The sequence below is a fragment of the Falco punctatus genome, assembly GCF_963210335.1.
Source record: "Falco punctatus genome assembly, chromosome: Z".
Lineage (NCBI taxonomy): Eukaryota > Metazoa > Chordata > Aves > Falconiformes > Falconidae > Falco > Falco punctatus.
In genome coordinates this window covers 3,072,901-3,088,568 of record NC_137586.1, presented here as the reverse complement: position 1 = coordinate 3,088,568, position 15,668 = coordinate 3,072,901, and the positions used below count along the sequence as shown (strand labels likewise).

General features: G+C 46.5%; 1 protein-coding gene across 1 annotated transcript in view; it reads left to right on the top strand.

Moving 5' to 3' along the window:
• LIPG (lipase G, endothelial type) overlaps positions 1-15,668 on the top strand; it is an 85,916-nt gene that overhangs the window by 24,161 nt on the left and 46,087 nt on the right. Inside the window, exon 10 of the mRNA XM_080371623.1 lies at positions 1-15,668. This exon is cut by the window's left edge and continues 14,887 nt beyond it; it is cut by the window's right edge and continues 46,087 nt beyond it. The gene's annotated coding sequence lies outside the window, so the exon portion shown is untranslated.

The following is a 15,668-nucleotide window of genomic DNA, read 5'->3' as shown; positions in this document are numbered from 1 at the left end:
CCTAGTCACTGTATTTATCCACATGATGCACCAAAAACTTGTGAAGATATAACAAAAGGTTTACCGAGAATGAGTGAGCGTTTGTCACAAAACCAGTTTCAGATCTACAGGGTACTGTCCAGATCACCAGTTATCTTCCTGAAAGGTTTTACAAAAAAACCTTAACAAAACCCAAGAAACCCCAAAACAACCACCAGCCCTACTAGAAGAACCAGCTCCTAATGATTTAGTTTGAGATCTGAGAAGGAACCCAGCCAGGTTCAGTGGAAAAGCAATGACAGCAACTGAAAAGCAGCTGAGAATGGGAAATTAAACTTGTTTTTTCAGGCTTGTAATTTCCATGTTTAAAAACTGCAGGCTTCCTATTGAAAATAAACATTTTGCACTGACAGAGAAGATGATGGTTAAACATCTTCCCCTCCCAGGGATGTGACAGTTTGGTTTTTGAGCAACACCCCCATCAGTGCATGGCTGCCCCCATGGTGCCACCTGGGCAAGGACAGAGATTTTGGTTGCCCACCCAGAAGCCACCCACAGCAACGCTTCAAGCTCCTCTAAACACAGAATCATTTAGGTTGGAAAAGACCTTTAAGATCATCAAGTCCAACCATTAACACATCACTGCCAAGGCCACCACCAGCCCGTGGCCCTGAGCGCTGCATCTACGTATCTTTTAAATCCCTCCAGGGATGTTTAGTTCAGTTTTACAGGTAATACTGTTTGTGGCAACCACAGCACACTAAAACACGCTAAGCAGCAGACAAAAAGGAGAAAAAGAACAACTTCATTAGAACCTGAGCAGCTTGTCGAGCAGGTACTGGTGGCCACATTCACTTAGTGGAGATAAGAGCAAGGCGCGCAGAGGTGGAGCAGAAGAGGCAAATCTAAAGAAGGTTAAAACCCCTGCTAAAAAGATAGCCAAGAAAGGATAGCACAGATTCAGATGTCAAAAAAAAAAAAAATAAACACAGGAAGAAGCAAGCACATGGTAGGAAATGAGGTGGTTTGAGTCTTGGTTCAGAAACACCACCAGCCTCAGCCAAGCAGAGAGAAAAATTATAAAATAGAACAACTAAACAGACCCAGGGAGAGGCGGCCCAGAGGTTACCGGGATCGAGAGGTTGATCAAGGACAAGGGCAGAAGCTGGATGTGGCGACACGCATGAGAAACCTCAACAATAACAGGGAATGTAACAGGGGAGGGAGTGGGAGGGTTTCAAAATAAAGCTTTATAGACTTCCTAAATATATTCATGCTGACTTAAATCTGTCCTCGCACCAGTTTTCCTCATGATGGAAATGAGCACAATCAAACAGCTGAGAAGGTCAGTTCTACAGGGTGAATGCTCAATATGTGTCAATACGAAACAGTTGTTTGGGATGACAAATGACTGAAATAAGAAATAGATCCCAGGAAATGAGAGTCACCGATTCATCTGATGCCCAGGCACGTGGAAAAGCAACCACTGATATCAAACCTGGCTCAAAGTTAGTTAATCTAACACCAAAGTAAGGCTCTGGATCTTGAAGGGAATACAAAAACTGCAAGGGACATACAAAAACTGGTTGCAAGGACCAAAACTGAAGTCACCTTTCCCTAGCACTCTAAATGGGACCTACACTTTTGAAAATCTGTTTCAACTTGCAGTACTCAGGCGGCTAAAAACCCAGCGCAGGCCAGGACTGTGTCACAGGAGGAAAGGCTTTTCCTCCCAAATCTAAAGCCACGTGCAAATACACAGGCAGAAACCTGATACATCCAGTCCCAGAGCCTGGCCAGCAGCGCACTGATGCACAGAGACCATTCTCCCGAGCTTAAAAAAAAAATATAAAAAAAAATCAATAAAATGCCCTATTTGCTCGTGCACTTTCTATCTGGAACGTTAATTTGGACTATTATCAGTTACACATGTTTGGGGGAGTCTGGTTGTTGAATATCCATCTGTTCCTTCTGGCATAAAGGCACAGGTTTCCCGTATCTGGCTGCTTCTCTTGTCAGCGCTACGCTGCTTAGGGCAACGTATCAAGAGCCAGAACCCTGGTGAAACAAGCACCCTTCTTGTATGGTGGAGCACCTGATCCTGCAACTGGCGTGCTCTAAAAAGAGTTCCTTAGATTTATCCAACTGCCTAAATGCAACACGAGTGTTTTCTAAGTCTTGGCCCTCATTTGTATCCTCAACATCTGAAAAATGTTGCCCGAATGCACCGCGGAGTGACTGCAGCGCAAGGGCTGGCTTGGCACCAGAGAGCTCCAAATATCGTGAGCCTGCAGCACTGGGCGAGAGACCAGCCTCACTCCCCGTAGCACTGGTGTTCTCCAGTTTGGCTTAGAATGGGCCAAACGCAGCAAAATATGCAATGTATGCGGAAAAATCTCCGTCGTTTCAAGGGCTCAGTAAACGCTAACTGGGACGCTCACCTCCCTCGGCTGACGCGGCTGTTATCCAGTGCGCGCTGCCATTGCTCGTAGGTCAGCAAAAGGGCTTGCTGTGCTGAGACGGGCTCTGCAGGAGTCCAGCAGCAGCACCCCGAAGAGTTTGCTATCCAGAGTCTGTGCTGGGGGCTCCGGTTACACCAGACTCTGGGGAATTAGTGGTGGGAGCTGCCCTTTTCATCCGCCCGCCTCAGGAGTTTAAGCAGCTGGAATCTGGGTACTCAGGAATTCTTGGGAAAAGAGATATAATAATGTGGGCTGGGGAGATAAGGGGGAACAATCAAAATACATTGAAACAGCAGGAGACAAAATTCAGCAAAACTGATGGGGGAAAAAGAAAAAAAGATAAAATCATAATGACTGCATGAGAGGAAGAGGGAAGAATACTTGGAGCTGATAAAAATGTTTCGCTGCTGAGCACAAACCTTTGCTGAGGGGAATTTAGCAGGTGGCAGACGTGGGCTGCTCGCTATTGCCATGCCTAGAGGTGAATCTTCACTGTTTTGGCACTCCCAGTCTGTTTTATTTTTCTCGTATTCAGACTGCAAGTCCTTTGGGACAGAGACTCTTTCTGGCGTATGAGGGACTTGGTCCAGCAGGACTCTGACCATCAAGTCCTCTCCAGGCAATAACAAAGACAGCTCAACCCCGAGGGACTAAGTTTTGACAGTCTAGAAACAGTCAAGACACTCATTCTTCCCTGCCAAAAATTTAATTTAAGATTAGTTACAGGTTTAATGCATGCACATGAAGTACATAAACAGGAATGCTAACTTCTGCTTAAGGGAAACCTACAGAAACTCACTGCATCTCAGCAACAGCAACAGACCTTTCTCCATCCAGCCTCTGCCACGTGGCCCCCAAAAGCCTCTTTCCACTCAACAACTTCTCCTCGGTTTTCTGGGGTGACTGCAGGTTATTTTGAGGCAGGTTAACCAGGCATCTCTGCTTTACTCTGCTTCACAGCCTTTGCTTTTTTGGAGTGTTTTAGGGATTGCCTAAGCAATCAGCCATAAATAGCCCCAGTGAATATCTAATTGTTAAGGAGCATATGTGTTTATGTGTTTATGTCCTGATGGGCCTTCCCTGCTAGGATCTTATTTATCTGGCCATGGAGCTCATGTGTCTATTCTATCCATCTACTTCAACCCCCAACCGAGAATCTCCATCAAATCCTCTGAACGCTCCTGGAAAGTTTAAAATTAGACCAGATCTCCGTGGGTGGCTCTTACTTCTACAGTGATGACATCCAAACATGAGGCTGAACTGCACACAGAGGCTGCTCTGGAAGGCTCCCATCCATCGAGTCACCCTTGTACCGGGGCCAAAAGCTTACATTTGCCCAAAGCATAACCCTCAGAAATGCAGTAAGGCTGGGATCAAAGAACAGAAGAAATGAAGAATCGCTGCTGGACTGCTCATCCTCCTCATCCCCAACACAGTACCGGTTTCATTCCAACAGAAACATAGCAATTATTTGTTGATTTTAATCACTTCAAGGCCTAAAACTTTACTTAAAAATGCTTCCTCAACCTTCAGCCTCTAAACCAGCCAGAATGGGTCTACGTGCATTTGGCAGGTGTCCTGCAAGAGGACATGAGGGCCCACATGGAGCTGGAGAGTCATGTTTCCATCGCAGCAGACGGTCATTTGACCAAGTGGAACACCAAGTCAACGGGCGTGTGATGGATGTGTCTGTCCATTCGTTGTACATAGGCATTTCCCCAAGTATAATCTGACCATTATAGCCACCTCTAACACTATCTGTGCCAAATCTGGATCTCTAAATCAGTTCTTCAAAGACAACGCTTCCCCATGTGTTTGCACAGTGTTGAGTGCAATGAATTTCCAATTCTGAAAGGACCTCCAAACAACACCAAAAAATAAGTATTCATAATGTTAAAGTAGAGCAGTTTTCTTGTTCAAGACAAAAATTAATCAAGTCCAGAAGTATTTTGGAGTAGAAGTGCCAAGGTAGTCAGACAGGGACCAAGTCAGTACTTTCCTTTTTTCAATTTCTAAATTCAGATATAATACAGAGATTCGCTTCCCATTTATCCAGGATAAAAGGCTCACTGTAGGGGGTGAGTTCAGCTGAAGAAGGAATTTGGTGAAATACTTCTCCAAGTCTGTGAGGTTGGAACAACTTGCTGTGAATGGATGGAACAGGACTTCAGGTGTTCACAGCCTCAGTCAAGCCTCCTGCCTGATCACTCCCCCAACATTCCCTGGAAAATCTTGCACATTCGTTTTTGCACCTCAGAGATTCGTTGCCAGACTGCACACACCTATGTCTGGCAGGACTTCACAATCCATCATGCTCTAGCTATGAGTAACAAAAGATTTCCCATGTATTTTGTGAATTAACGACACCGATACTTGCAGGTAAAAGGATTGGGTGAGGAATAGCTCCAAGCCCCTCTCAGTTCCTAAGGAGTTACCAGGCTTCACGTGACCAGACCTTTCCTTAGAGCACGGCCACTACGACGAAGCAACGCAAGAATCTTGATCTCTTGCTGAATCCTACAAGGATCCTTGCATCTGGATCCTACGAGGACGAGGGAGGCTGGGAGACTGCCAAGATCTCTGCCCTTCCTACATCTCCATTACACCTTTTTGCAGCCACCAATAGAGATAAAAACCAGGAAGTTTTGGCTCTAAGGTATCTGTGTTTCAGCGCATGGAATGTCTCCTGCCCATCAGCTGCCAGACAGACACTAGAACAGACATCACCAATCCAACAGCTTTCCCCTCCATGGGCTATGGGTACATGCTGCGTGCTCCCCCAGCTGACAGCTGAGCCATACCTCCCTCAACCCCTGTGGAGACTTCTGCCAGGAAGGCCACACAAGAGCCCGCTTTAGAGGAGACCCAAGGAGCCATCTCTCCCCTGGAAGCTGTCGCACCTCAAGGCAATCCAGAAAACCCAATTAGTTATTTGCAGAGAGCATTCCCCAGCATCTGGAACAATGGATCCAGCTTCCCCTTCCAGTAATGCACAACATCTCTGCAAATCTGGGGATGCCACTTGCTTCCTGGGGCAGAGGAGCCACCCACACTGTCGGGTTATGCCCCGGTCGTGTTTCTCATGATATTTTTTTTTTTTTACCCCCCTTACAGTCAAGATGGCCAGGAGCTTTGTTTATTTATTTAATGAAAGCCGAGTTTCTCACAAACACAAGAAATCAGGCTTTAGAAAAGCATCACAGCAAATTGCAAGAGTTGTGAAAGAAACCCATGACCTGGCAACACTACAATTATATACAGGAATTTAAGAAATCAGGGCTTCAGAAAACATGTCCTAAGAAATACTCTGCTGGAGAACCAACTTCAAATCCAACACAAAGTCAACTAGTTCTGCAGCAAAAATCCTGAATCCCATCGTTTTGGCTTTCACCCTCACCCCATTAAAAAATCCCAAGGAATTAAGTGCAGTAGCTTAGCAAGAATTAGCAACAGAGTTCTTAATGGCTAAGCAATTCCCAGAGTTATGTGCTTTCCCTGCATTTAACACAGGCTTACTTAAACACATTTAATGCAAGTACAGGAGGGTAAAAAATTAAATCACCAGGTAGAAACTTCCAAAAAAGCCATCAGGAAGGTGGGAAAAGCCATCAACATAGAGACAAGGGTCTCAGTGGCAAGAGGCTGGAAGCAGGATTAGACACTTTCAAAGCAGCAAGGTCTACCCAAGCTGCAGTTATCACCTCTGGCTCAAGAAGTCCCGACGGTGCAGCCTGTGGGAGGGCATAGCTGCAGAAATATCGCTATGGTCTTGCCCTTTGTTTTATACTTCCCTGGAGCATCTGCTGCGCCTGAGCGCATCCATTTGTGGCGATAACACAAGCACTCAGCTTATTAAATGCAGCAGTTGCAAACTGGGGGGAGGCAACGTAAATACCAGCTGTTTGCTGCACACCCTGCCCTTCCAGCCGCCTTCCCCACTGTTAACAGCTGCTGCCTCCCTGTTTATACGGGTGGAAATCCTACGTAAAAGTGCCAAATTGGAGACTTAAAAAGGCCTTTTCAGCAGGAACACGTCTCCTTTCTAACACTCTCCCTTATGCTGGGAAGACCAATGCAAAGCAGGGAAATAGAAACAATAAAATATGTTAATCACTTTTTTGCCTACCAGAGAGCAGAGCTGGGCCCCAAGGGGCAAGCAACATTTCGATGAGTTTTATGTCAGTGGCTCTGCTCCCTTCAGCTCTGAAAAAAAAAATAAAAAAAAATTAAAAAAAACCAGTGCTAGCAACTGCTTTTTCATACAACTATCTAAATATTCAATATGTAACTTAAACTGGCCTTGGATCTGTTCTCATAACTGCTATCCTTCCAAGAAGCCTGCTGAATCTGAACTGCCGATCTCAGATAAAACAACCTGATGCAAGAAGACATAAGCCCAAATTCTCTTGGTTTTGGGAAATGAAAACAAGCCTGCCTGCTTCAAGTGACTCTCACAAGGCTGTCACGCAGAAAGACAACTCCGCGGCACTCCTGTTGTACACAATGACCAAGACAGCTGTTAGCTTCACTGGGAGATAAACCTTCCTTCCTGCAGAATTTGGGAAGACTGACCTTTTATGCTGTTTTGATGCCAAGTACAGCATTACAAATGGAAAAATATTGTTATTTGCAGTCTGGAAGGATTTTAATACGAGCAAATATCCATTTTTGAGACAAAAAATAGAGCCTTTGCAGGGAAATAAACCTGCTGGGCTTAAAGAACTCAAGGAAGGACAAACAAAGAGCCTTTGAGATCTGCAGGGTACCCGTGTCCCCCTCCCTGCCCCCAAAAAGGGACACTGTGCCTGCCTGTACCTACCAGGGAGGCAATGGGGTACACGTGGGCTCTGCATCCAGGGCTCCCAGCTCCGCAGTGCCCTGTGTCCCAGTAAATAGATGGTGCCCTCTTAACTGAGCAATGCAGAACAAGAGCCATAAAGGCTGCATCTACATACTCTTAAATAAAACAGACAGGGGCTTAGTTCAAGGACCAGACAACGGTATCTGTACTACTGAACTGCTCGCCTATTTGCTAGCATTCCCCCCCCCAAGTTAACATGACCCCAAACATGACTCGGGCATCATAGGGAGGACAGTTCACACCACGTTGCCAAGGGCAGCATGGATAGGACTGGGCCTGGTTGGGGTCCCACCACCCGAGGCTGGGCTCAGCGAGGTTTGCACCCACAGGTGCACAGACCCCCTCGGAACGCTCTTTTGCAGAACCCCCCCAAGCCCCAGCCAAGCTACTGCAGAACGTGCCTCCAAGCTCCCAAAGGAGATCCCAGTCAAGGCAGGGATATCCCTTTTGGCTCGGACACCAAAATATTTTAAGTGGGGTGAGGGAGCACCCAGCTCAAATCCTTGCTTAAGTTTGAGTTTGGGTCCCCTGCCCTCAGCCAGGACCTCCTGTTGAAACAGCTCTCGTTTATATAAATAATTGTATATAGCTTGAAGGAGAGATTGCAGCTCAATGCTTTGGCATCTCAAGTGAGCAGTCTCTCTGTTGGGCTACTAAAGCTAGGCCAGACCCTGCTTTGCTCCATTTTCATAAACAAAAAGTCCCCCTTACCACCCTGCCCTGGTTCCGCTTCCCAAAATAAAAATAAACACTTCTCCATCTCAGAAGGGCCAAACTCCAGCTCTGCCACACTTGGGAGGATGTGCTAGCGCTCCCATCCCCTGAGCTCTCTCCTGGGGGTCCAACCTTCCCGTGTGTGGTGAAGAGGGGAGGTAGCTCCCTGGTCGTCCTTCCCCCACGTCCCTCAGTGCACTTACCCCCCTTATTTATAGTGGAACTCCAGTCATGCATGCCTCCGTTATGCAGTGTGCTCACATACTCCTTTAACCACAGATAGAGTAGCAACAGCGTCTCTTACAGCATAAAATGTCTTAAGAGCAAACTAGTTTAAATCCATTGCTTGAGTCACAAAAATCTGAAGTGGTCAGAACAATAGAAGGCATAGGGGTATGAAGGTTTACGTACTAAAGTCTTCGTGTCTTGGGTTAATTGTGTTCAATATATCAGCCTTTGTGCAACCAAATTATGTTGGAGAATATACTACTGCATCCACGTATCAGCAGCCGTTAATAGCCAGTTTTGGATTGTTCCACAAAATACAGTTCAACTGACATCACCTTCAAGAAGCATTTTACTTTTCTGGACAGTAACACAGCTGGGAGAAAGGAAAAAATCTCAGCAGCTGAGAGAGGAAGAGAGAATCCCCTGCTTCCATTTGTTTTGTGCGTGTGCCCAGTTTCTGTAGTCTCCGGGGTTCTTTCAAAGACCATGATTACAAAATGTGGGAAGGTGTGTTTGGGAAACTGCAGCACCAGACGAAAGTACCTCAGAATGTGTTCAGATTGATTTCCATAAAAATTTACAACCTTTATAGTTAATTAAATCCTTTGAACACACTGGTGTGATACATAGGAGGTGAAGGATTTGTTGCTGTTATTGCATGATGTCAAGAGAGAGGTACCACGAGCCCACATAGTGCTGGGGGCAATGCACTCCTTGGGGCTGATTCCAGGGATGCCACCACAGCCCAGCAATTCAAAGGGAAAAAAAAAAGAAGTGCTGAATAGAGGAGTTAAGTGTCTTATTTAAGATCCTTTTTCCTGGCACCTCAGACAGTGCTCACTCATGCTATAAGAAGCTATCTTTATCCTGAATAGACTTTCACTTTTCCCCTTTTTTCCAAAAAAAAAAAAAAAAAAAAAAAAGGAAGAGAGGGAAGCGCACTGCACCTCCTGCTTTTTTGGGAATCATGATCCTATTTCACTGTATCAGGACAATGCTGGGGAAAAGAAAAAAAAAATTACGTCAGTCTGAGAATAATTTGCAGGTGGAGTCATAAATCAACCAAAAAACAAAAAACCTCCTGGCATCCCGTTTTTACACACACTGCCAAGATTCTTGCTTTGACTTGATCTGGAGCGAGGGAGGGAGGGAGTGCAGCCTGTTCCTCCGACGCACCAAGATGCAAAAGGGTGTTTGTTCTCTGTTAACAGCAAAAAGCTGTTAGGAGCTTACCAGCCTGCTCCATCCATGAGATAATCTATTTTTTATTACTGTGGGTCAGGCCAAACGCACCACGGTTAGGAGCAATAACAAAAGACTTAAAAACCCCTCCAAAACTGAAAAAGAAAATCCCCACCCTTCTCTTTTGCATTTGTGATGAAGTGGTATTTTTCTGTCAGAAGGCCCACCCTGAAATGTGCTTTAATAATATTAGTGCTTCTTACACGTAGAGCTGGCTTTTCGCGTCACATGAGCCAAGCTTGAAAGCGATTCTCAGCCCCTCCATGAAATGCACTTGATCCCTGTGCTGAAACGCAGCTATTTCCAGATGACAAAAAGCACCTGTTCAACAGGGGGCAGGGGCAGGAACATCCAATATTCCAGCCAGAACTGCAGGAGGAACCTCAGGACTATTTAACCAAATTACTCAGTTGGCCACGTAAGGCAGATGACAGGTTACTATCATGCTTTGATAAAAATTGTTCCACCATGAAAGTGTCCCAGTGACTTCCTGACCAGGGCTGAGTCAAAAAGCACTGTCCTCTGCTCCCACCGCAACCAGCACAGCCGTCTTTTGCTGTGACTACAGGGCACCAGTGTTCAGCTGGCATCGCTCCAGGCTGACCAGTCATTAACATAATTACAGTGTCTGGAAGAGAAAAAGACGATACAGAGACTGGCTGCGCAGCTGAGTGAGTCAAGGCTCCCACTCGCAGGGGAGACCTCTAAGTGCATCTTGGTGCGGAGGAGGAGATGCTTCACAATACAGCAAGGTGTGAAACACCTCAGAAACGTCTTCAGGGAGAAGCTGGAGACTACTCGGGATAGACGGCTGGAAGGCATTCAGGGACCTGTTCTTCCCGTGCTTGTAAAAACTGAATTAACAGGCTTTATCCAGATTCAGTTCCTAGTCATGGCAGGAAGATTATCAAATAACTCATATCTGCAGAGTAAAATTCAGCTGCCCTCTCCCTGTCTTCCCAGCACACCTAGCAATTCACAGACTCCGATGACTCCCACCCTATAGGTCTGACACCATATATCACTTGCAGGATCATCCATAAAGCAAGCAGAGCCCACACCAGCCCGCTCCAGCCGGCCAAACACTTCCAGCCGCTGGGCCACAGGAGTTAAAACAACACAGAAAACATCAAGCGAGTCATAGCGCCCACAAGATGAGCTGCCAAGACCTGACCAGGATGTCTCTGATGAGCAAGAGGGCATGAATAAGAGAACAATGTGATGGGGCAGACAAAAGGCTTGGAATCTGAGCCACAAAAGTATCCAGGCAGCAAACACTGTCTGGGCAGAGCCTGTTAAAGGAGAAGGATCCGCATTCACCCAGCGTTTGATCAAAGCAAGGAGAATGACGGTATCTCCACAGACCTAGAGGAGCACAGAGAGAGAAGGGCCAGCTGGAGCATCCGGCCCAGTGCGCAAAGCTCCTCTGCACACTTAGTTTGACATTCAAGTCCCAGTCAGATGTTTCTTACATCCAGTAGAGATAACTGGCACTTTAAAAGATTATTTATGTCAGATTTATCCTTTTTCTTAGGGAGGGCTGGACAGTCCTGAAGAGCCCCTCTGGCTCTGCTGTTGACAGGGATGTTCTTCACAACCACGTGAGGTGAGTCAACCGCGAAGCTACTTATTTCCAGATGTGTCTTCTCCAAGGAGTCACTTTTATCTACGTTGTTTGCATTTTTCATAGCCTCCTTTGTTTTTCCACTCAACGTTGGAAGCTGAGTTCCAACGCCAGCAACATTGGAAGAACTCAGTCTTCTTCAGAGCATTTAATTTCCAGGATACTCCCGAAATGATTGTCAGTGCAGTTCCTACACTGGTCACGTCACTAGTACACCTTTGAGCATCATGCAACCACGAGTGAAGTGGCAAGTGAAGCCTCACCAGCTGCATGCAGGGAAGGGTTTTGTTGTTTGGTTTTTGTTCTTGTTGGTTTGAGGCTTTCTTTGCTTTTAAGTAAAGGTAGCCATGAACTTTGGGGTTCTCCCTGCGTTTTCTAGTAGGGCACAATCAGCAGTACTACAGCTCGAAGCTGCAGACTAGGCAACAATCTTTCAGTTTTTACCAGCTTAGTCCCAGTATCAATGGCTTACAGACAGTTGTCCCTGTAATGTGTCCTGCAGGTCATACCCAAGAGAAGCCACAATAATGCGTGTTATGGAAAAGCTGCTGGGCAGAGCTGGCCAGCAATACTCTCCCTGTCACTGCTGGAGATGTGTAGGGCTTTTTTGTTTAAAGCCACATTTTGGATGGAGAAGGAGAATCTTCAGAGAAGCCTATTCTGGGGAGTTTTTAATTTGCAGTCAAACTGCTGTTGTTGTTCTTCCATTTCCTCAAATTTGTCTTTCTGTGAAAAAAAAAAAACCCTCATTTTCTTTCTCCTTCCTACCTCTCAGGTGTTCCTGTTGTCATTTGCTGACGGTGACAAAGAGCTTTTTATACTTCAGTTCCTTAAATAAAGCTGAAAATACCTACAGAGTTTCTGCTTGAAGGCATGCAGCGACCTGCACACAGCCGGAGAAGTGCCACCAGCTCATTATTAGCAATCTCAGCCCAGTGGACATTTAAATCTGGCTAGGTACACCTAGAAAGAGGGGAGGCAGGAGCAGGAAAAGGAAACCACGGAACAGAATAGCACTGAAAAGCTGTTGCTTAGTGATCCACTGTAGGAAAACATGAGCTGTTTCTGTTGGTGGTTTTGGGTTTGGTTTTTTTTTTTGGCAGGGGGAAGAAAGGATTTTGTGGGAGGAGGGATGTGGCATCAAAACTTGTGTTCCCCCAAATCTTGTTCCCATCCCATCTGCTGCAATCCTCTATCAAGCTGCAGGAGTAAATGCTCCTGGCAGGTCCTGAGCACAAGGTGGAACTATTAAACTCCATCTGTATCCTACATCCATGTGGTGGCTGGAGTTTGGAGGCTGCTCGCAAAGCGACAAGGATAACCCCAACAGATGGGTCACCTGCAGCAGCTCCCTGGGACAGCCCTCGTTGCTTCACCCAGTGAGGTCTGGCATTTTGAGGGCAGGACAGCTCAACCTTCAGGTGTATCCCCAAATCTTTTTCATCTTCTTGCAGCAGTTCAAGCAAATGAAGTTTCCAAGAAATATTTGTGCCAGAAATGGCCATGTTATTATGGATATAAACATGGATGACCCATTTTTTAGTGAAGAAGAGACAGCGTTTACTGTTGCTGAGCAGCAGAATGGACAAATACAAGTATTTTCAAGTGCATTCAGCTGCATGCTACTACAGGGAACTGCACTGGTTGTTCATAAGACCTTTACAGACCAAGCATCAGCAGCTTTTCTCATTCAGTGCCGCTCATATAACTCTACCTCCACAGCAGCAGCTTCTTGTTAGGAGGAAAATAATTGTTTAAGTCCCTTTAAGTCCATAATTTTTTTGGTGAAGTGTTTCTGTGATGCTGGTCCTTCGCTCAGCAGGAACTGGGAGAGAGTCACCCTCCCTCCCCAGCATCTTCATCTCATCCACAGCTTAGGGAGAGCTCCTGCTCACTGCAAACATGACTTTGTACCAGCTGCATACAGGTTGATTCTCTCACTTTGGAAATCTCTTTAAACATTATTTCTTGCAGGATACATGTGACACATACTTAACCTCAGACTTGCTCAGGAAATTACCTTGCATCTAGAAGGGGAAAAACCACCCCACCAAACTTGCCACCACTATAAATCAGCCATCTGCAGGATGTAAGCTAGTGTAACATGGCTCTATCAGCACTTAGAGCAACCAGTGCTTCCCAAAGATTTATACAATGTGAACATTCTTGTCTTTGCAAAAGAAATCTTGCACGATAAATTAACAGACTTCCCAGGAAACATGACAAAAATCCACTCCTCAGTACTGACCTCCAGGGTTCAGTCACAGAGCTCATAAAAAGCAGAAGTTCTCCTTGCTAATGAAAGCTAAGTTTATCTCTAAATGTTTAGGGAAGAGGGTCACTTATGACACATCGTGAGGTCATTGCAACGCGAGAAGGTGTTTGGGGAAGAGTCTGACACATGATGGGGGAAGCAAGCAGGAGACCAACACGCTTGCACATGGCTCTAAGGACGTGACCCAGCATCAGACCAAAACAGCGGTGGAACTCCTACTGAAACAACGGGGCAGGGCAGATAGTACTTTATTTGCAAGACTTCATTAACCACCTGTGTTTTCAGCTCTGCAGCACTGGCCCCAGGAGCAGGGGCTCTTCTCCAAGTGCAGCAACACTTTTTGCCTTTGTTTTCCCATGATCACATTTCTCTTAAACCCTGGATGTAGCAAATACTGCTGCAAAACCAACTTTGAAGCCAAGAATGCACCACAACATCGTGCTTCTCCTCTCAGCTCCTTCAGGGTTCGTACAGTCCGTCCATCATGAGCAACACATTCTCCCTCGTGCACTCAGGCTGGCAGACAACCCCCAGTTCTAGGAAATTTCAGTAGCCTGAAACATAAGCGAGAGGACATGCGAACAGCAGTTGTTTTGCACGGCTGTATCAATACTGGGTGTAATTTGGGATTGCAGGGGAAAAGACATGGGATTGATTTCTCCCTGCAGAGTCACCTTTGGGAAAAGCGGCCAGAGAGGTGGCCCAGTGCACGCGCCTTTAACTCTCCCTGCTCAGTGCTCCTGGGGAAAGCACTGTCATTCTGTAGACTTGCCAGCACCTAGCAATTTCTTAATCCTTGGTGTATTCATAAGCCTCTTTGCTTCCTGTTTTGTCTACACTTCTCAGGTAGCAGAGGCAACATTACACGTCTTTACGCAGCATTATAAATCAGCAACTGTCTCCAGCTACGGAGTGAGGGGTATCAACAACAGAAGCAGAGACACAGCCAGATTTTACTCGAGTCTGTGACAAGGTGAGCCCCACAGCAGTTTTCTTTGCCTTCTCCTTTGCCACACAGAGCTGCTCTCTCTTTAAAGGGGCGCAACCCCCTCCAACGGAGCCCCCAGCTGCCCATGCTACCTGCATGGTAGCGCCAAACCTGCTAAAGAGGGCCTGGAGACTTGACTCTGCACCTAAAAAACATCCTTGCCATACAATAACAGAGCCAAATAATGAAACCAGGAAATCACAAGTGGTTTTACCCTCGGTAAGTTAAGCTGTTAAAAAAACAACAACAAAAAAAAACCACACTAAAACAAACCACCAGAACAAAATCCCAAAACATACTGAGCTGCATTTTCCAAGACAGGCTGTCCTGACCTTCTCATTCCTGGCTGTTTTGTCTCCCACCATGCCCCAATATATCACCCTGCTTTTCAGAGCATCACCATACTGGTACCCAGCCAGTTTTGCTCACAGCAAAGAATTCTTCTAGTTTCGCTGCTGTTGGCCACCCTGCCCTGCAGCCAAACTTCCCCCCAAACAGTCTTGCTAATAGACAGGAGAAAACCTTCTCAAGGACCTTCATCCCAAGGGAATTTGGACTAATCAGCCCAGGAGGAGGCCTGGGAGCTCTGAAGTCTCTCCCTGGTGCCCTCGAGAAGTCAGCGCTCAGCCACCAGTGAGGGGACTGCATCACTCCTGTGCCTGCTCCCAACCACCCCAGTACTCCCATCTCCATCCTTCCTTCCTCTCCTTGGCCCTTGGTCTACATCAGCCACGTGCCCATGAAGGAAGACACTCAGGGAAAACATTCTTGTGTAAAAAAGTTCAATTTCACACTGGTGACTTAAACCCAAAGAAGCTAGCTTCCCCCTCCCCAACCCAAGAAGTCCCCAAGGGGGGGGGGACGGGGGACTTTCTGAATGCTAAAAGAAGTAGCCAGAAATAGTGAATCCCAAAAAACACAGAGGCAGGAGCTGTGGCAGAACTCACCTTGTCATTTCTACCCTAATAAAGTCACAGGGGTTTGGGTCTGTCCTCCTTCCTTTCCCACCCATCTCACAGGTCACACAACCCTCTCCCTCCCCGTGGAAATCCTTGTGTGATCAGATCAGGCCAGCGTGCTGGAGGGCACCTGACCCACCTCCAGCAGCCATTTACCCAAACACTGCTCAGCCTCAACTCAGGCTTGTGCATAAAAGGCACAGCCAGGTTAAAAGGTAACAACAAGAACGCACCAGTCTAAGCACAGGGAAGGCAGGATAAGAAGATCATCCCTCGACAGCCCCTCCTGGCTCACTGCTCTGTTCATTGCTGCGCTCCCCTTCTTCCCAGACATGC